The sequence below is a fragment of the Ambystoma mexicanum genome, chromosome 4q (genome assembly GCF_040938575.1).
Source record: "Ambystoma mexicanum isolate Mex_15411 chromosome 4q, UKY_AmexF1_1, whole genome shotgun sequence".
Classification (NCBI taxonomy): domain Eukaryota; kingdom Metazoa; phylum Chordata; class Amphibia; order Caudata; family Ambystomatidae; genus Ambystoma; species Ambystoma mexicanum.
Genome location: NC_090928.1, coordinates 553601339 through 553623198, shown reverse-complemented (window position 1 = coordinate 553623198; position 21860 = coordinate 553601339).

Sequence of the window (21860 nt, the reverse complement as noted above, 5' to 3'; positions counted from 1 at the left end):
AAGGCTTTGGAACCTCCTCCCCATCAGCATCAGACTCGCCCCCAGGCTTCTACAATTCAGAAAAGAACTCAAGACCAACCTCTTTGAGGAGTCTCTCCTCCTCAACAGCTAGGTTATCTCATCACTCTCGTGCCACATGACTCACTAGATAACTCCTGCCCCTCTCATCCCTGCGAACCAGTACAACTGTACACCTTCTCTGCGCCCCTCTGTATCATACCCCCGCTGGTTATCTGGTCTGTTGTCACCGCTGAAAAGTGCGCTGTCATGCATTTATACTGTTGTATACCTCTATAAAGCACCCCGCTATGCATTCGTATAGTTGTATACCTCTGCAAAGTGCTCTGTTGCTTCTCAAAACTAGGTCTGCATTCAATAAATACAATAATATTAATAATAATTGATAAGCATTAAAATCACTGCACTAAATGATACTGCAACAGTGGATTAGGTTTTTGAGAAAAATAAGTATTATATTCTTTTAAAATACTTCATACATTGCAATTGTGCCCACAATGTTCAAGTTATGTTAAGTTATTTGAGTTTTATTCTGTGCACATCAGCACAGTAGTGGTCTTAAAGCACCAAATATTGTTATAGAGGCACATTTTGTCCCTTCCAGGGTGGCATCTAGACCATGGTCAGTGTGTTGAAAGAGAATTTAGTAGAGGAGGAAAGGTGAAAAGTGGGAAAAGTATGTAGGGAAATTTAAACAGACGGGTGAGTGAAAGTGATTGTCAGGATAAATGTATAGTCTTGAGTCTTTTGGCCAGAAGAAATTGTAATGAACAGTAGGGATGAAAGCTTCCCTTATTCGCTGGCAGAACCTTTATGGAGGCCATTAATAGTGTGGTTGTGGTATTGTGTTAAGTCATTGGGCCTCATTACACGTTAGGCGGTGGACCAAGGTGCTATTAGCACCTTGGTCCCTGCCGGTAAATTACCGGCACCGCCTTGGAGGAAAGGGGAATTGCCGCCCTATTCCAAGGTTGGCGGGCGGTAATTCCCCCTTCCTCCATTGCCCTTCCCCATTCCCATTTTTGCCCCATAGGGCATAATGGGAATGGGGAAGGTGCTAATTACGGTACCGCAAATTGCGGTACTGTAATTAGTACCCTGGTCCCTTTGCGGGTCCCTACTTTAACGGCTGGTCTACACCAGCCGTTTATGACGGGTCCCACAAAGGGACCTCGTAGTAAGGCGGTAAGGGTTAACGGTCACCGTTAACCCTTACCGCCTTCTGTGTAATGAGTTGTGGGGGTTACTGAACAGGAAATGATATTAGAACTCCTGATGCTGAGACCCTGAGAGGGTTCTGGTAAATCTGAGTCTGAAAACAGAGTTGTCAGATCCACTATTTGACTCTGTGAAGAATAAGTGCTGGAAGGCCTAAAAGGAGAGTTTAACCAAAAAGGCAACCCCCACACCAACCCATATCACAATGGTCTTTGGTGGCGAAGTGAGAACTAGTATTTCCCTCCTTCATTAGAAAGCCTGTATGCAGAGGCTGCCTGGCACCTTATCCTTGTCTTCCTAGGTGCATCCAAGAAGTGTCCAAAGGAACAGGAGAGCACACACTCTTCACTATGCCTTGAAGTGCTGTGAACTGCTAGGTTCTATAGAAAGTAATTCTGGGGGAAACCACAGGCACTCGATAGGGGTCAAGACCCAAGACCGCCCGGTAGTTATTGTGACCTGCTAGGAGTGTTATGGTGATCATAATGGTAGTGTGGGAGTTTGGATTCCTCTTGGGGTGAAGTTGGGTTCATCTAGGAGTTCATCAACATAATCCAGTCTTGACTCCTCCTCTCAACCTGGGCTGAGGATGTCCCCTTTATAGAGGACAGCAGGGTAATATTAGATTCTTAAGAGTTAGAGGCTTTGCTTTTAAAGGTCTACTATGGGCAATGTGGCCTTTTGCTTGAACCGAGTGCTGCTAACATGAATTATGTAATTCCTTTGTGTGTTTGAAGTGCTACATGTCATCATACCACCACTCTAACTGCCCTTTTTGGCTTTGAACAAAGATACATGACATTGCAAATAAAACATAACTAAGCATGACCGAGTAGGGCATGACATAACCCAGTGTATTCTGATGTGTTCATATAGCAAAACCACAGTTATGTCCAACAATTGAAGGTAGAGTGGGATAAGTAACAATACATTTAGATAAAGTGAAATACAATAATACCATTGTCTACATAAAGTATTTGTTGCCAACAGTTGTAATTTCAGCCAACCGGCAATGGATCCTTTTCTGTGAGATGATGTCCTGGGTCTCGACAAGCCAAATCCCCCAAATCAATGATTTTATCCTAATGCATGCTGGGTTCCAATCTCTCCACAAATGATTTAGTTTTAATCAGTCACTATTTGGATGTAAAATGAATTACAAATGCAAAAAATAAAATAAAAGAATAATAATAGGGGTAGTAGTATATGTTCCATTGAAGACAAATGGTTGAGACTTGTGAGAGCTGGTTTGGAATGTGTCCTCTGGTTCTCAACCATTCATTTTCATTATGTTATAAGGTCTAATGTCTTTGATGTAAGTTGTTACAATCTAAAATTAAAATAACATATATAAAATAAGTGATCATTCACAGTGAAGTGCAAAACGGGATCATCTATAGGATCTGGTATCAATATTTAGTCCAGACCTCTGCTGTTTTTGCATGATGGTTTGTCACATGGGTTGTTTCACAGATGGATGTTCTGCAGGATAATTTTCTCACAATCACTATTTTGATACATTATATTCGTATATTGACTAAGGTGCCCCGCTAATATGGAATTATGTGTTGACCTGCAAAATGCACATTACTGATAGTGATGTTAGGTGTGGATTTTCACCTTTCAGATGGGTGATTTCTGTGTAACGGGAATGCAGAGCTCAAGTGCACCTGATTATAGAAGCATGATGTCTTGAATCCTGTACTCAACACATGACTAAATATGATAATTATAATCCCAACTTTGGAGCATCTCGTGGTCCGTTCTGCAGACACATAGGGTCTTTTGAAGATAACTTTTTTTTCTGTATTACAGCAAGTGGGCAATGTCACTGTTGATTATTGGTAGTGTACAATTTCTAAAATGATTAAGTACCAGAATTTTCCTCACATAGTCTTCCACCTTTCATCGCACTGGTGGGGAGAACACCCAGAAAATACAAGAAATAAGCATCAGGATGATTTAGTGGTCTAGGGTGTTAATAACATTGGGTACATTACACTTTAATATATATGAGAAATAACATTTATTATATATTTCTGAACACTGTCATTCTATTCTGATTCACCTATTTTTACTGTACTTGTAGGTGCCCATGTGATATCTGCCAACATTGAGTATTGAGGATGTTAATCAAAAGAATGTTGTTACAGCTGAAATGTCTATGTTCTCCTCTGTGAGATTTACATTGGAAATTGTGCACGTTCAGGAAAGTCAGACTTTACAGTGATTTGATGTGCAAACACATCCCTTTTTCCTGGTGCAAAATGTCTCTCATAAGGCATCTCTAAGGTTTGATGGTAGATCCACAGTACTGTACAGTACCTACTCAGTGGTCGACCAAGAGGAATCTCATGTTGTGGATGGTAGTGTAGGTCATGTTATACTATTTTCCATAATCCTGTGTCAACCATAAAATGACCTGATCCAACAATTGTGTTAGGTTATTGGCCTGAGTGAGGAATAACTCAACTCTACTTGTCATGCTGCATGTATGTGAATTGTTTATGTACAGTGCAATACAAGGGTTTTTGTTGTATTTTCTATGCTGTCACCTATCTTACATGACATGAATCATCAGAAGTGTGCATTTCACACACAAACACGAGATCAATACAGTCAAGGAATTCAGTTAAACACTCTTCAACAGTAAAATACACTTCACAATTGAATGGTGTAACAGGATTGTCTTTCGTAAAAGGGGCCATCTTTCATGTAAGCTATGTAGGGTATTTTGTGGAGATTTGGGGCCTGACGGTATTTTCTTACCGCCGAAAAATAACTTAGCAACAATCACTCCTTGTATTCAGATTGGGCCATGTACAACAATAATACAGTGGACATGCATTATTTCAGCACCCAGACATGCATATTTGGTATGCGTGGTTGGTATGCGTGGTTGGTGGTATTTTGGTGAGCATAATTCCCTTGTTTTATTTGTGGCCCCAATGTCCAGAATTCCTTATCTTTGCTTAGATTTTTCGTGTAATCACTAGAGGGACCTCAGGCCTACATTTCAGGAATACCACATTTTCAGTGTTAGTGTTAGTGTGCCACCATGGGCGATCTCACTGACTTATTTACGACAGAGAGCTATATGTGGTAATTTTGTGGTAATTTCCACTACCTTATACACGGTTGGGAACTATGTCCAGAGAGTCTCTCTTCCCGTTGGCTCATGTACCTCCAACGAGCTATGCTACAAACAGTCACTCACAACTGTCCATACTGAATATGATGATGCACACATCTGTCTTAAAATGACAATTGCACTGTTTAAAAATCTCCCCACATCATCAGCACTGTATTGGTAAATATAAAACACACCACCCGTCTGCTTTCAAATATTTTTCTGTATTATAAAAGTTGCATTTAAACACGATCTCACTCTTTACAGAAATAAATAAAATAGCACAGTAACAGCATTGTCTGTGATACACTGAAAAGAGAGTGGCGGAGAAAAGAACTCAATTTGCAACATTAACATGTGATTAAAGCACAGGAATCTCCTTTCCTACACTGACTGAATATTCTCGTACACACTCAGCCCCCACACTTCTGTAATTACCTTATCTGTTCAGCCCGAGTTTTCTTCAGCTGTTCTCTTTCTGAATGTGGCTCCCTTGAAGATTAACCCCGGTGAAAACAAGCGTCTTTCGTTCTCAAACTGGGGTTATTGCCTGGAGCTCTCAGCTTTTTCATCAGAAATGCTCCAACCAAGAAAACAGGTCCTTCTCCCAGCTCTCCAAATCCCGACTGACCTCCCTCTCTCTTCAAACTCCCCCCAGCAAAACCCTCATCACTGCCTCTAGCATGATACTTGCTATGACGCTGCTCCAATCAGAAATTAATCATGCCACATCCTCCCTCTCTACACAATGGCTCCTTTTTGCAGTAACCATTTGTAACCAACTGATTTCCTGTATCTCCGGGCCCTTGGCTTCCTAAGTTATGTGGACAGAGCAGCAGAGAAAAAGAAAAAAAAATGAATGTGCGTTTAAAAGTTCACTTTCAGAGTAGGCCTATTTCTGCAGTGGAGACACATTTTTATTAGTGGGTTATGTTAAATTCAGTTTTATTAGTCAGGTTAGTTATGAATAATGTTAGTTATTAATTTTCAAATGTGTCTCTTGAACCATAGGCATTTCAGGTGAAAAATAGTGTGCATTTTTGAATGTGCACGTGTGCTTTTAACTGTAAAAATAGATTTGCATCTTATATGTTAAAATCGTTTTTGACTGAATAGCCTGTCTTTCCATGTTAATCTGGTAACACATATAGCAATGCACCGCACCCATGTGGTGGTGCTGCATAAAAAAAATTGCTACCTGTTCAGTAGTGCTGTACTCTGTGCTGTAACACGCCAAATATCCTTACATACCCTCCTTTTGTTTTTAGAACTTGGCTACAATCCAAGCCAATTCCTAAAACAACTTGTTCTTTCTTTTTTCTTTTAAAATGCATGTGTATTGGGATATCTTTCTCTTCCTGACGTAGCTAGTAAAATCAGTAACATTTTCATTTTTACTGATAGCACAATCAACCATCCACCCATGATTAGCACCAGGACAGCCAAACCCACTATTGAGTGTTCCCCCCAGGTTCCCCAATTAAATCTTTCCACTTCTATTATCCCCAGATTACTAATTGTAATATTGTTTTTTCTCAAATTCATTTTTATAACATGTCTTTCTTTATGATTCAATAAATATTCCACATCCGGGTCTATTGGAAAAGTATCCCTTTGAAAAAAATCGATATTTTCCACTTGGCTTTCCCAAACATCATTTGTTACATGAAACAATGTTAACCCCCCAATTGACACAATTGTATCCTTTGGAACCTGTAAATAAAAAACATTATATTTCACCTGTTTAACCACGTATGTTCCATGGTTTAAATGTACTACCGTCATGTTCTTTAAACAGGTGCTGATCAACCATTTTCCTCTGACCATCTTAGCCTGTGCCATTTCTTCACTCCCCATATTGCTAATAATCACTTCAGATCCCTCTGATATACTTGGGTCAGATTTCAAACCACAAATAGCATCTGTGGCATCAGGAACAAACGGTTTACCTGGACACATATAATTTTGTTCTTTAAATTGTACACATGTTTCCAGGCTTGGTATTAAATAAACTTCAGGTTCCCATGACTGAAATGCCACCACTTCTGGAGTCTTAATCTTAATAAATTTGTCCTCTTGCCAAAATCCCACGTTGTGTACCCACTTCGTTTGATAAATAAGTTCAGGGGCTACATATGGGATGCATAGTAAAAATCCGATCTCTAGTCTTTCCAAGTCCACATATAACGGCATTGCATTACCCATTTCGAATGCAATTTTTACCTGTATTATATCAATTTCCCTCCTGGTCAATCTTTCTATCATTTGACGAATAATATCCTGTGAAACAAAATACAAGGGGATATGTCCTTGAATCAATTGTGAAACTGCAGTTTGAACTTCTCTCATATAATTCGTTAATAGTCTATCAACAGGACTCATTATGTTCAATATTTCATTTAAAGTTCTGTCATGCTTAAGTATTATTTTAGTCGCTCGTTGCATTACATCCGCTTGTTCATTTAGAATGATTGCAGTTTCATTTATGAATCTTACTTGTTCATCCAGTCCCCCTCAAATTCCATCTAATGTTTTTTGTATTATTTCTAGGTCAATACTCAGTTGTTGCGCTTTGGTACTCAGTGTTCCTACCGAAATAGAATTGGCTGTTGATATTGTGGTACCTATTATGGCTCCAACTATAGACATTACCATTGATATCGCGAGCATCACCGCACCTCTCTTTCCTCTCTTCTTCTTAATGTCTGCTGAATTCACAAATGTTTTTTCCAATTGCATTAATATATCTCTTATTGACTGCTTAGTGTTCTCTTTTCTTATTTCTAGCCACTCTTTAGTCTGTTCAATCTTAATTCCGGTATTGTTCAAGTGTTTTTCAATCAAAATCTCAGGATTCAATGGTATGTATATATTTTGGAAAATCATCCTTCTATCACTCATGATGAATCCTGGTGCCTCTTCCACCGCGATACCAGATGCTGGTCCAGGTTCAATGACAACCTGTGCTTCTGAATTCTTGAAGATCCCTCCAAATATCATCATCATTAACCATATCATCGGTATCATCTTCAATGCTGATCGCTTTGCAGCCTTGGTCTTCACCCCTCTTTGGGGCTTTCCCGGAATCCGTCCACGTGGGCTCCAGGACTCCATCCTCTCCCGTGGGCTCTGATCCCGGAACCTCCGACCAAATAATGTTAATTTTCTAAATCAAATAGAAAATAAACAAATTAAGTACATAGCACAATACTAACTTCACCCTACACCCTTAAAACATGCTTGGTAAAAATATTTCGTTTTTTTTTTTTTTTCTGAAATTAAACACAAGTTAAAAGAAAACAAGCACATATAAAACAGCATTCAATATTTAATACATTTTCTCTCTGCACACCAACCATGAGCTTCCATTATATATTTTTATTTATTTATTTATTTATTTTATATTATATATTTTTACATATATTACAGTGTTTATGTGCCATTATAACAATCAACTTTTTAACTTCTTTGTCACTGCCTCCTGATTGTACCCATTTATTTTCTCTTTTTGTGTTCAAGGGACTTTATCTGTTTCCACATGCTCAAGCTGCCTGATCTCATGTCTGGGATGGCATGGTTTGATTTGATTTACATGGACAAACTGCTCTATTGCCGTTTCACCTTCATTTTTCAAAATGTTATAAACTACAGGAGAGACTTTATCTATAATTCGAAATGGCCCCTGCCAGGCTGCTAGAAATTTAGAATTTTTCTGTTTACTTTTTCCAAAATGAAACTTGTACACCTGATCCCCTACACTGTATTCCTTTCCTGATGTCTTTTTGTCATAATAAGACTTTGCACTGTCAGCAGCTCTTTCCAGATTTCTCTGCACAAAAGCAAATGCATGTTGCAAATGCCTCCTCAGTTCATCAATATATTCATGAACGGTGGATGCACTCACAAGTGTCTGCTCATGTGTTCTGTATAGTAGGTGTTGTGGTAACACCATTTTCCTACCTGTCAAGACCTCATGGGGGCTAACACCTGTTGCCTTGGCAGGAGTTGATCTGATTGCCATCAAAACCAACGGTAAACGTAAATCCCAGCTGGAACCTGCTTCTGCCACAAATTTCTTTAAAATATCCACAACAGACCTATTGCTTCTTTCAACTGTACCTGAAGACGCCGCCCGATATGCGATATGTAGTTTCCTTTTCACACCTAGTATTTGCCATACCTTACTCATTAGAGTACTTGTGAAATGACTTCCTCTGTCTGACTCAATTCTTTGTGGCAACCCAAACCTTGAGAACACATGGTTCACCAGCAATGTGGCTGCTGTTTGCGCACTACAATCTGGTGCAGGAATGCATTCAATCCACTTCGACATCAAACATACCACACTCAAAATATAACGGTGTCCCCTGCTCGACCTTTTTAAAGGACCTACATAGTCTATTTGCAAATCTGACCATGGGAGAGTTAGGCCTCTTTTCATCAATGGTGCTCTATGCATTGGTGAAGCAGGTTTAAATTGGGCGCATACTAGACATCCTCTAGTATATAATTCCACATCTTGGGACATATGTGGCCAGTAAGCATAATCTTTTAGTATTTCTAATGTTTTTTGTGAACCTCTATGGCCTGCAGTTATGGCATCATGTGCATGGTGTAGCATTAGTCCTCTGAATGAAAGGGGTACTACCCACTGTATTTGTCCTGTTATGGACTCTCTAATCATGAGTCCATCCTGTAATCTAATTCGTGTTTTGTTCTTTAATAACACCCTCAACTCCTCTTTTCCCATACAATCATTTTCTGTCAAAGAATTTTGTTCGGGATCTATCAAATGATTATAATAGATTCCCAAAATGTGATCATTCTTTTGTGCCTCAATCAAATCTTGGTCTGGCGTGTCATGACTCCACTGCACCACCGGTTGATCTACCTCCTTTGGTGCTTTAGAACGTGTGACTGCATAAATTTGTATTTCACCCATTAAATAATCAATAGGTAGCAATTCTCCCATCACAGCCCCAATCTTAGCCAGGTGGTCTGCCTTATCATTTCCCTCCTTATCCTCTCCTGGTGTTTTTAAATGCCCACACATTTTTCTCCAGTATATTGTTAACTTATTCTCTGACACCAATTTGTCTATGGCTTGTATCATTTTTCCATGCTTAAATGGCTTTTTGTTATATGTAACCATGCCTCTTGCTTTCCAACCAGGCAAATATTCCACAAAGCTATTCCGTGCATAGTCAGAATCAGTCACCAGGACAATTTCACTGAACTTTTTATCAACTGCAGTAGCAATTGCTTTATAAATGGCTGCCAATTCCGCCACCTGACTGCTCCTATCTCCAATCCTCATCCCTATACTGGGGACACCTTCACATTTCAACCAGACATTTCCTATTCCTGCCACTAACTGTTTATTACTGTCATTTTCAATGTGAAAAGCACAACCATCCACATATACAGTTGGCAAATCCTTGCATGTTTTTTCATCAAAAGCTTTGTGTGGTGATTGTTCAAATTCCTGCAAACTAGTTTCTACTTCCATTTCATTTGGTATTTGTTCAACTGCACAGTCATGTAAGTCAGCTAACCCTTGAGCAATTGGGTTCTTTTTATTTTGTCCATATCTCACTTCTACGGGAAAACCTTGTAATGCCAGCGTCCATGAAGTGATTCTGGATTGCGCTAGATTACCTGATCTAATTCTTTTACTCTCTAAAAATTGTAAAGGTTGGTGATTTGTTTCAATAATCACCTTTTCTCCCTGAACAATGGGGCGGAAATGTTGTAGCGCCCACAAAGTGGTTAATAGGGCCTTTTCACATTCATTAAATTTCATTTCAACTTGGGAAAATGCCTTACTTGCATATGCAATGGTTTTGTGATTCAAATCGTGTTTTTGTGATAACACTGCTGACATACAATGTTCAGAAAAACCTATTTCTATAAAGAAATGCCTGTCCTTTATGGGGTATGCTAAACATGGTGCCTTTACAAGACATTCCTTTAATTTAGCCACTGCATCAGACTGCTCTTTTTCCCATTTCCAGGGAGTATTCAGTTCAAGCAGTTTAGTCAATGGTTGAGTGATTTCTGCATAATTTTCAATGAACTTTCTGTTATAGCCTGTCATCCCTAATAAACTTTTTACTCCTTTCACATTTTTAGGATCTTTTAATCTTTGTATGGCCTCTATTTTCTTCTTTTGTGGATTTAGCCCATGTTCAGTCACTTCATGCCCTAGAAAGTTCACTTTTTTCTTGCACCATTGTGCTTTTTGCAAAGATACTCTGGCGCCTGCTTTCTGCAATTGGCCAAGTACATGTCTTATTTCATCAAAATGGCTTTTTCAGGCTTTTATTTTTTATCAGGACATCGTCCACATAAACTATTGTTCCTCTTTCCGCTGCATCCGGCATGGCCTTTCTCAAAAATATGCCAAATTCACTCCCTCTATTGATGTACCCGAACGGAGCTCTAAGCCAGGCATATTGAGTCCTGTCAAATGTAAAGGAAAATAAATGTTGTATCTCCTCTGCCAATGGCACGCACCAATATCCAGAGGTGAGATCTAATGTGGTAAATACATTTGAACCATGTATCTGAGCTGGGCCCTGATCAATGAATGGCAGTGGTCATCTAGATATTGGTACTCTTTTATTTAACTCTCTCAAGTCTGCACACAGCCGCCATTGACCATTTGGCTTTAACACACCTAAAATAGGTGTATTGGATGTGCTATGAATGGGCCGGATGATTCCCTGCGATTCCAAATTTTTAATAATCTCTGCCAATGATTCTAAACATGCCAGCGGTAGTCTATACTGGCGTACAAACACTGGATTTCTGCTACACCCTTCTGGTAGTGTGGCCACATGTAAATCAGTTAAACCACAATCATAAGCATCTTTTGCAAATACATCCTTAAACTCCATAAATATCTCCCTCAGATTGTCCCTCTCTTCATTGCTTTCACACGCATTCGCTAAGGAGATCTGTTCTTCTACCATTTTGGAAAATTCTGGAAAATCTTCTGGTAAGGGAATCTCGGCGCTTTCCTCTAACTGTGTGGCTGTGTCTTTTTGTAAAGCTGCCACTTTTAAATATTTTGGCATATCAGCTTCCACTTCAATGGGCTGATTTTCTGTTTCATTTTCATTTAAATTAAATATTATGCAATCCTCTTGATGGCAGCACACTGTCTCATTTGAATCATAAGGATACACAGAATGAATTTTAAATATTCCTTTGGGCTGAGAGTCCAGGTGTTCTGGCAACTCACCCTTGGCATCTACATACTTTTCAGGAATATTTCCAATCACCATGTTATTTAAATCTGCCGTACAATGTGATTTTTTGTATGGCCATTCCTAATGGGGAGTTTTCCTCTAAATGAATATCCTGACAACCTTTATTATTTACCATAATTTTTACAGATCCTTCACCAATATCTACCAATGGAATGTATTCATAATCCAGGCCTTGCTGTTTTATGGATTCATTCAGGCATACAAATGCATCAGAACCTTTCATCTGCTGTCCATTTTTGCATTTCAGTGTTATTGCAAACTGTTTTGTAAATGCAGGAATAATAGTATCTTTCCTCATTTGTAATTCGATTGCATAAGGAACCAGTTGTGCACAATGATAAGCCCTTCTTTTGTCTTCAAATTCAGGTGCCGGACCACCTAGGCGTGACCATATTTTTTGATTAAGGAAATCTAACACCATACACATTCTGTGCATGATGTCATTTCCCATGTAAAATTCATTTTGTGCTCCACTCACTATCCATACATTATGGTAAATTGTTTTCTGCCCAATGCTATTTTTAAGCATGCATCTGCCTGAAATTCGGTTTTCAAAGTCTGGACTGTCCAAGCCAGAAACATATTGGTTTTTAATCCTAAATCTCGGGATTTCTTCCCTCTCCATTATTTTTTGCAACAATTTCTCATTAATGAAACTCCTTTCATGTTCAAGCGCTAAAGTGGCTTTTATTGTTTTAAAATAGTCATTTATACCAACATGAACCCATGGTTGCTCATCTTCCATGTGTATTTCTGCCAGAGTGGTAATGTGTTTTTCTGAATCTGTTTTAGGAGTAATATTCTGTTTGCATGTTTTCTCTTTTAAATAAAAACGTAATGTGTGCTCATCTATGGCAGTCTGCCAATTTTTCCTTGGGTCCAAGTATATTTGTACAGGTAGTTTTTCATTGTCGCTCTGCATTTTGTCTTGACACATTAATATAACAGTGACACTAGGTATGCAGCTATTCTGGAGATATACCTCCACAGCATCATTTGTTTTGGCAACGGTGTGACATTCATTTATATTGCTGTTTTGTGATTTTAGTTTCTTAGGCCTCAATGGTTTTTTGGTTAAGGACCACAGCACTCCATTCACCCCATCTATTAGAGGAGACAACCTTTTCAGACAATCTGTCCCCATCAGAAATGGAATTTCACAAATAGATGTGATCAATACCTCTTGTTTCATCCTGTGCTTTCCTATTTTTATGTCAACCTCAGTTACACCTATGATGGGTACATCCTCCCCATTAAAGTTATGCACTGGGCCTTGATTTTACTTCACTGTGATCTGACTCCGTGGGGGTCTCCCTTCATTGATACTCTTTACCAGCTCCTTGGACATAATTGTGGCCTGTGCGCCAGTGTCAATCAAAGCAAAGGTGTGGCATTTTTCTTCTACAGTGATGGGTGCATAATATCTGTCCTCAACTTCCTCTAATACACATAAGAAATGTGAATTCTTACTGATTTCAGGGCTCACCTTTCTCAGGTCTTTTTCACTTTTGGCTAAACACATTGGTAAATGGAAAGACATTTTTCCCTCCTTTTTACCCATTTCTGCGCGAGAGACTTTATTCATTTCTCCATGATCAGAGGTTTTTTGGAGTGTGGCCACTGTTCGCCCATCCATCTGGGTAACATCAGAGACCACATTACAACCTTCCAACTGAACATGTGTAACAACATCATTCATAAATTTGTCATTTTTTAATTCTGAGCATTTGTGATCATTTAGTGTGATACCAGCCCTTTCAGCCTCTTCAAAAATATGTGGCTGAAAGAATTCTTCAGGTGATTGACTTGTACCCTCCTTGTGAGTATTTCCTTTTTCTGTCTGTGTTTGGTCATTGTTTTGCTTGCCCAGGGAAGGAGCTATAGCATCCCCACTGGTATTCCCCATGCATGAGTCATTTTTTCTTTTGGAATTCCTAATGTTTCTTTTTCATTTGTACAAATCTTTACTGTTTTATTTAGCTCTAGATTAAACCGTACCTCTTTTTTAGAATTATTTGCACTTTCTGTCACAAGTTCATTTACTGGCACTTTCACATTTAATCCATTAGGCATCTCAGAGTCGTTATGCAAAATTATATCAGAGCAATCTGTCATTTTGGCACTGCAGTTATCATGAGTACTTAGTCACTTTTCGGAAGCCCCCCGGTCATTGCTATGGCCATCAGCCCCCTCTTTGGAAGGTTGTTTTTGCGCTGTACAGAGCTTTCCTATTTGCTCAGCTAACATTTTCACTTGGGCCTCAAGGCACTGGAACCTTTCCATCTCTCTAGGATCCTCTTTCTGTGGTCTAGGTCGATATTGGTTGTTTTCCCCCTGATTGGATCTATTCTTATACCTCTCAGGTGAATGATGTCCGTTGGGATGGTTTCTGAACTCTTGATTCATTTGTGGAGGGGAGCGGGTTGCACCCATCCTTTGATTATAATCCCCTGGTGGGGAATCATTGTACTGACGTGGATTGTAGTTCACGTTTTGCCTCATGTCCTGTCTCTCAGATTGTGGGTACTGGCCCCTAGGTTGATTTCCATTATCAGTAAATCGATCCACATATCGGGGCCTATCCTGATTACCATATATCATGGTGTTGGGATCAAATCTGCTCCGTGTCCCCAATGACTGGTAGGGACCATCATTTCTTTGATCTTGATTTTGTCTCTGGTTATTGTTCATACCTGCCATATCAGGCCGATATCCTACCCGGGGTCTGTCCCCTAAATACCTAGGGCTGATGTAGCTCTCTCTATTACTAGGATCATGTGATTGGAACATTGGTCCAGGAAATGGCGATCTTTGCTGATTACCCCTTTGTTCAGGTGTCACATTATTTTTACCTTGGCTTTGAGCAGACTCAAGGGACATTTTGGCTGACCTGATTTCCATTACTGTGGCTGAGGGTTCTTTAGATTTAGGTCTAGTATCTTTCATTTTATCACTTTCTCTACCCTGACAATAGAGTACCTCATATAGTTTTGTGCTTTGATGTACAATCCATTCAAGGGACTTGTCACGGTCAAATTCACGGACCAATTGGGATATGATGTCTTTCTGTAGCCCATAGAAGTATGCAGTTTTAAACTCATTGGAATTTGAGTCAAAAGATACATCAAAGCGAGAAAATGCTCTTTTTAAGTCTTGTAAAAATTGGCGAGGAGATGTATTAGGTCCAGCAGTAATTGTGTAAGCGACTTTCTTTGCCTCCTGCAATGACTGAAAAGGAGAAAAATGACGCCTAATTTCTTTTTCAAACTCCAACCATGTCATATTCTGCTGTTCATTTAATCCCCTTATGATGCTGGCCGTCGGGGCATCTAAAGTTAAATGAAAATATTGTCTGTACTGTTCCTTAGGTATCTGGAGTGCTTTAAAAATGTCATGCACCGCTTCTAAGTGATCCTCAATGCAGCATTCACCTCCCTTTTTAAATGGTTTGATCAGGGCTTTAATGGATTTTATTATTTTTATGGGGCTACTTGTTGCAATGCATGGAATTGCAATATTTTGTGATTCAATCCTGTTTTCAGGTGTATGAGATTGGTGGCTGCCCTCAATGGGAGTATCAAATCCCCCAAGGGCGCTGCAACCAAGTTCAGTCACAGGCCCAGTCACTGGAGCACTAGCTCTTTGGGCAGAGCTAGAATTCACCTCCACTCCATTGAATGTGGTACCCTGTCGCCTCTCCTGGGACCTGGGAATGCACATTTGCTGTTCTAAGTCCTTACACTTTTTAAGGAGTCTGTTGGCTTCATCTTGCAAATAGTTGTTTTCACCATTCATCTTATTAATCACCTCCTGCATGTCGCACATTTGCATTTGGCATTCATTGAACTCTTTATTTCTCTTGTCTCTTTCTTGAATCATTTTAATCATTTCTTGTTCTGCGCTCTGGAGATCACATTCTTTTTCACAATGTTCTTTTTGTAAAATCTGCATCTCTGAAACAACCTCATCTTTATCATGTCTAATGTGATCCACTAAGGCTTTTAAGTGTGCCAATTCTTGCTCCCTATCTTCAAATTGTTTCTTGCTTTTGGATAACTGAGTATCAAAGTCTCTGCATTTTAATTGCATGTCTTTTCGGCATACATCCAATTCTGCTCTCAACATTTCCTGATTTTTACTTGCCCCATCTAATTCAGTCTTCAACTTGTTAATTAGCTGAGTATCATTCTCTTGCATTCGCAGGGACTTGTTTAAAATAAACCATATTTTGCCGCATAGCCGTATTAAACAGTCTTTCTCTGCACTTTTATCGGCTGCATTCAATAATCTTGTAAGGCAGACCTGAATTATGCTGCCTTCTGCAAAAATATTGTCTAGTTTTTCTTTCTGCACCTCACCCTGAATGCGGTTACTCCATTCTAACGTGCTATTCGACGACCAATTCCCATGTGCAAACAACTTTGCCTCTAAATATTGCACTAGATCTGAGAATGGCAGTGTGAGACACGCTTGCCACGCCCAGTAGGTACTCTATGATCACTTTCCCGGCCTGCAACGCACCATAAATATGTAGGGTATTTTGTGGAGATTTGGGGCCTGACGGTATTTTCTTACGGCCGAAAAATAACTTAGCAACAATCACTCCTTGTATTCAGATTGGGCCATGTACAACAATAATACAGTGGACATGCATTATTTCAGCACCCGGACATGCATATTTGGTATGCGTGGTTGGTATGCGTGGTTGGTGGTGTTTTGGTGAGCATAATTCCCTTGTTTTATTTGTGGCCCCAATGTCCAGAATCCCTTATCTTTGCTTAGATTTTTCGTGCAATCACTAGAGAGACCTCAGGCCTACATTTCAGGAATGCCACATTTTCAGTGTTAGTGTTAGTGTGCCACCATGGGCGATCTCACTGACTTATTTACGACAGAGAGCTATATGTGGTAATTTTGTGGTAATTTCCACTACCTTATATACGGTAGGGAACTATGTCCAGAGAGTCTCTCTTCCCATTGGCTCATGTACCTCCAACGAGCTATGCTACAAACAGTCACTCACAACTGTCCATACTGAATATGATCATGCACACATCTGTCTTAAAATGACAATTGCACTGTTTAAAAATCTCCCCACATCATCAGCACTGTATTGGTAAATATAAAACACACCACCCGTCTGCTTTCAAATATTTTTCTGTATTATAAAAGTTGCATTTAAACACGATCTCACTCTGTACAGAAATAAATAAAATAGCACAGTAACAGCATTGTCTGTGATACACTGAAAAGAGAGTGGCGGAGAAAATAACTCAATTTGCAACATTAACATGTGATTAAAGCACAGGAATCTCCTTTCCTACACTGACTGAATATTCTCGTACACACTCAGCCCCCACACTTCTGTAATTACTTTATCTGTTCAGCCCGAGTTTTCTTCAGCTGTTCTCTTTCTGAATGTGGCTCCCTTGAAGATTAACCCCGGTGAAAACAAGCGTCTTTCCTTCTCAAACCGGGGTTATTGCCTGGAGCTCTCAGCTTTTTCATCAGAAATGCTCCAACCAGGAAAACAGGTCCTTCTCCCAGCTCTCCAAATCCCGACTGACCTCCCTCTCTCTTCAAACTCCCCCCAGCAAAACCCTCATCACTGCCTCTAGCATGATACTTGCTATGACGCTGCTCCAATCAGAAATTAATCATGCCACATCCTCCCTCTCTACACAATGGCTCCTTTTTGCAGTAACCATTTGTAACCAACTGATTTCCTGTATCTCCGGGCCCTTGGCTTCCTAAGTTATGTGGACAGAGCAGCAGAGAAAAAGAAAAAAAAATGAATGTGCGTTTAAAAGTTCACTTTCAGAGTAGGCCTATTTCTGCAGTGGAGACACATTTTTATTAGTGGGTTATGTTAAATTCAGTTTTATTAGTCAGGTTAGTTATGAATAATGTTAGTTATTAATTTTCAAATGTGTCTCTTGAACCATAGGCATTTCAGGTGAAAAATAGTGTGCATTTTTGAATGTGCACGTGTGCTTTTAACTGTAAAAATAGATTTGCATCTTATATGTTAAAATCGTTTTTGACTGAATAGCCTGTCTTTCCATGTTAATCTGGTAACACATATAGCAATGCACCGCACCCATGTGGTGGTGCTGCATAAAAAAAAATTGCTACCTGTGCAGTAGTGCTGTACTCTGTGCTGTGACACGCCAAATATCCTTACAGCTACAGCTGAAACAGCTGAAACATCCACTGAAAGCCCATAGATGGAGTGATTTCCAAGCATAGCCCATGTCCACAGTCATCCTCGATTGGATAATTGAAATAACCTTTTTTTTAGAAGAACTTGGTGGAGTGCTGGTCTTGCATGTGAAAGCATGTTATCCCTGCACACACATAACCTATGCATAAATGTGGCTAATGACCCAAAACTTTCTTCAGCTATATCATTCATGAAGAGCAATGCCTGCAGCATCTCAGGATTCCCTCTGAGTCACTGGACCTACATTTGATCAACGTGTTCTGGGCATAGTTAAAGTGTTATTTTATGTTTGTCCACAAACTCATGTAAAAGGCTGAGTTGTTGGAAAACGCAGCACAGTTTTCATCACAAGTACTTTCCAAGGGTTCTTTTCTGCAGAACCACTGGCCATGTAACAAAGGTCCCTGAACAGAAGTAGGCCACTGCGCACATGTTAGTCAGGATTCATGGGAAAGTGTTAGTGCCTCTGTAGTCATTTAACATAAAGGTATTAAACACCCCATTCCTCCCACACAGTACTAGATGCACAATGACACTAACTGGATCCAGTATAAATAATCTTTCATCACCCTAGATCATCACTATAAAATGTAGAGTTTGCAACATTATCAGCTGTTCAATTTCTGCACGCTGTATTGTGGTGACCAGAATAGACACAACTGGAGGTCAAAAGAGAAATTAACATACAGGGAACACGTGGGGACATATGTGCAGTTGCCAGTCAATTTTTCTAAATTAAAATGTTTTATTGGTTACATAATGTACAAAACAAAGATAATTGGATGAGAGCAAAACAAACAAATCAAGAAAACAGTATTAAACAAATTTAAACATAAGACTTTCTTTACCTCCATTTACTCTCTATCAAAATCATTGTGAATACGTAACCTTTAACATTAACCTTAAGCAAAACCAAGCTCCACAGCTTTCGATCTCTACAAATCAACATTAGGGGACATAGAGGCACGGGCGGGCCATTGGACCAATCCATCTCCCTGCTCTCAGGCATTCCCAATCCATGTTTAAACACTCATTCCGTCCGACTGCTTGGCTAATATAGCTTCTAGCATTTTCATAGCAGCCAACACTAGCTTAGTTTGATCTCCAATTATTGGCCAATTCAACCAATCCCACTTGGAGAGAGCAGCTCCCATAGATTAAAACTCACGCAAAAAGAAATTTCTGGTTTTGGATAGCCCGTCACAGATCGTTATCAGATGCTCCGGAGTTTCAACCATCAAACTGTCCATACAGTAGTGACAAGTATCATTTTCAACCCCCACAGCCCCACATACCTCCCTGGTATTTAGAATATTGAACCTACATCTAAGAAGAAGATCTCTATATATAGGTGATGGAAAATGTAAGAGAAATTTTGCAAGATGTTCATCCTGCCCTGCTCCAAAGTTAAAAGACAACCACAACCACAATTTTAAAGTTGCACAGTGATCGATTTAACTGATACTGGATTGTGCAGCAGCCATTCAATCTGGATCTCCTTTTACCGAAGGAAGGCTTCTATTTTAAGTTTCCATGCCTCTAACAATGACTCTAACAGACTTTTATCCAAAGTCAGTATTTGAAGAGGCTTTATTGCTTCTTGCATAACACATTTCCTGTATAGACAGATGGACTTCCAGGCCACCAATGATTCCAAGGATTGCAGCCTAAGTTTGAGTCTAATAATACAGAACGATAGGCTATTTGGGAGTTTCAGGATAGCTCACCAAAATTGGCCTTCAAACCTCTACCACCACTGCCAGGGTAAGCGGAGAGATGCCTGCGCTCCATATGTTAAGATTTGGGCTACCTTCTGTTTGTAGAAGGATAGAATAGGGACCATTGTAAATTTGCCAAACCTATAGTGCAAGACTTTCCCCTGGTTGATCAAGGGGACAAGTTTAGTCCGCAAAAAGTCCAATTGGGCAGCTTCATTGCTGTTCCTATTGATCGTAACCCCCAAATAGACCATTGTATCTAAAATCTCTAGAGGTATGCCCTTCACCCTCCAGGTAAATTTCTCCTTCTTTGTTTTTCCAGCCCGCTTCATGGGGAGAATTTTAGACTTTCTAACATTGATACTCATGCCATTAGCACTCAAATAGTGCTCAAAGGCTTGTAGTCGACGCTGCAGTCCTATTTGTGTTAAGTCTAAAAAGACGAGATCGTCAGCGAAAAGGATCCAAGGAACCTCCACCCCATTGATTTTGGGCGGAAAGGCCTGAATCACCATTTGAGATAGGGCCAGATCCGCAATATATAAACAGAATAGCAATGCAAGAGCGCAACCCTGCTTCAGACCCCGATAGGTATAGATCCTATGAGATAGAGATCCATCTTCACAAAGCCTAATCCTAATCGAGGTCCCTGTGTATAGTGCTTCAATAGCCTCAACAAGCTCCCCCGGGCAGCCCCACTTCCGCAGTTTAGCCCAAAGATGTTCCCGGATGACACCATCAAAAGCTTGTTCGAGGTCCATGAAGGCCATAAACACAGTACTACCATCAACAAGAGCCTTTTCCTTAGGCAGATTTATAATAAAGAGGTTAAGGGCAGTACCCACCCCCTTAACAAATCCCGACTGTCGGGGGTCCAAGATTCCACTAGTCATAGCCCAATTGCGCAGGTCCCTCAAGAGGACCGTTGCAAAGAGCTTGCCGATCGAGTCCAAAAGAGCGATAGGGCGGTAATATTTAGGGTCCGCCCTATCGCCAGTTTTAAAGATGGGCACAATATATGCCTCCTTTCACGAGGGTGGTATCCACCTATTCATCATAATCTTCTCAAAGAAGATCACCAACATTTTTCCCCAGGGGGCAATATTCTTTTTAAGCTCCTGACTAGAAAGCCCATCGGGCCCAGCAGCACGAGAGGAGCTCAGGTTGCTGATCATTGTAAGAGCATCATGTTCATCAAATAGAAAGTTCCATCTTGGCCCTTCATTTCTTTTTTCCACACCACTGACCCATCCAGGATCTGCAAATAAGATGGCATAATGATTGATCCAATCCCTCTCTGCAACCATGGAGATGGTATTGGCTTGTCTACAGGCTTCACCATTGTTTATAATCTCCCAGGTGCCTTTAGAGTGTTTAGAACACACTGCCCGAAGGATTTGTTCAGCATCATTTTGTGCACGCAGCACCTGAGTGCTTTTTCTCCAATTTCTATAGGCCGGGCGGACTTTCTTGATTCTTTCCGTTTTATTATTCTTTGCATCACCTTGGATCCCTTTCACTAGTTTTCTCATTATCTTTCTCCTTTCATCAAGTCCCGGATCATAGGCATGCTTTTGGATCCAGATGCCTTTAGTACCCGGGACCTGTTTCAAGGAGAATTCTTTTAACAAGTCAGTGTAATCGATGTTCAAGGGATCATGCGCAATCTGGACTTTGTAAGCCAAATTGAGTTTCCTTATGGACTCCCCTTTTAGTCAGAGTAGAATCCTGCAAGCAGCCAGGTGCACTTCAGCCATTTTCACCCTACATTCCTGCTCATACCATTTCCTCAAGTACACCGCTAGCAGATCATGACTTTTGAGGCCAGAGAGAAAAGCTCACAAGCCACTCATTGGTATTCTCTGAGATAAAGCAGTAGTCAATACAAAAGGTTTTATCACCGGAGCGCCAAGTGGGACAGCTCGGACAGTCCCCTTGCATTTGACCATTTAGGATACTCATATCTCTAACTTGCATATTCGACATCCATGCCAATTCTCTTTCATTCCATTTGTTCCTTTTTAACACGAGTCCCTCATAATCCAGGAGCTTAATATTTAAATCACCACAAATCACTATCTTCACTCCTTTCAATCTACACATCGCGTCGTCAATCACACTGGTGATAGATCTCAAGAAATCTATATCCCTCCTCATATTCAACCACCAATATACATTGATCACAATCAGGGATATGTCCAAAGGGTCCTTCTCGTGTTTTAGATATGATATCTGAACATATGGGTTGGGGCATTTTGTTTCAATCATCGACCAACCCA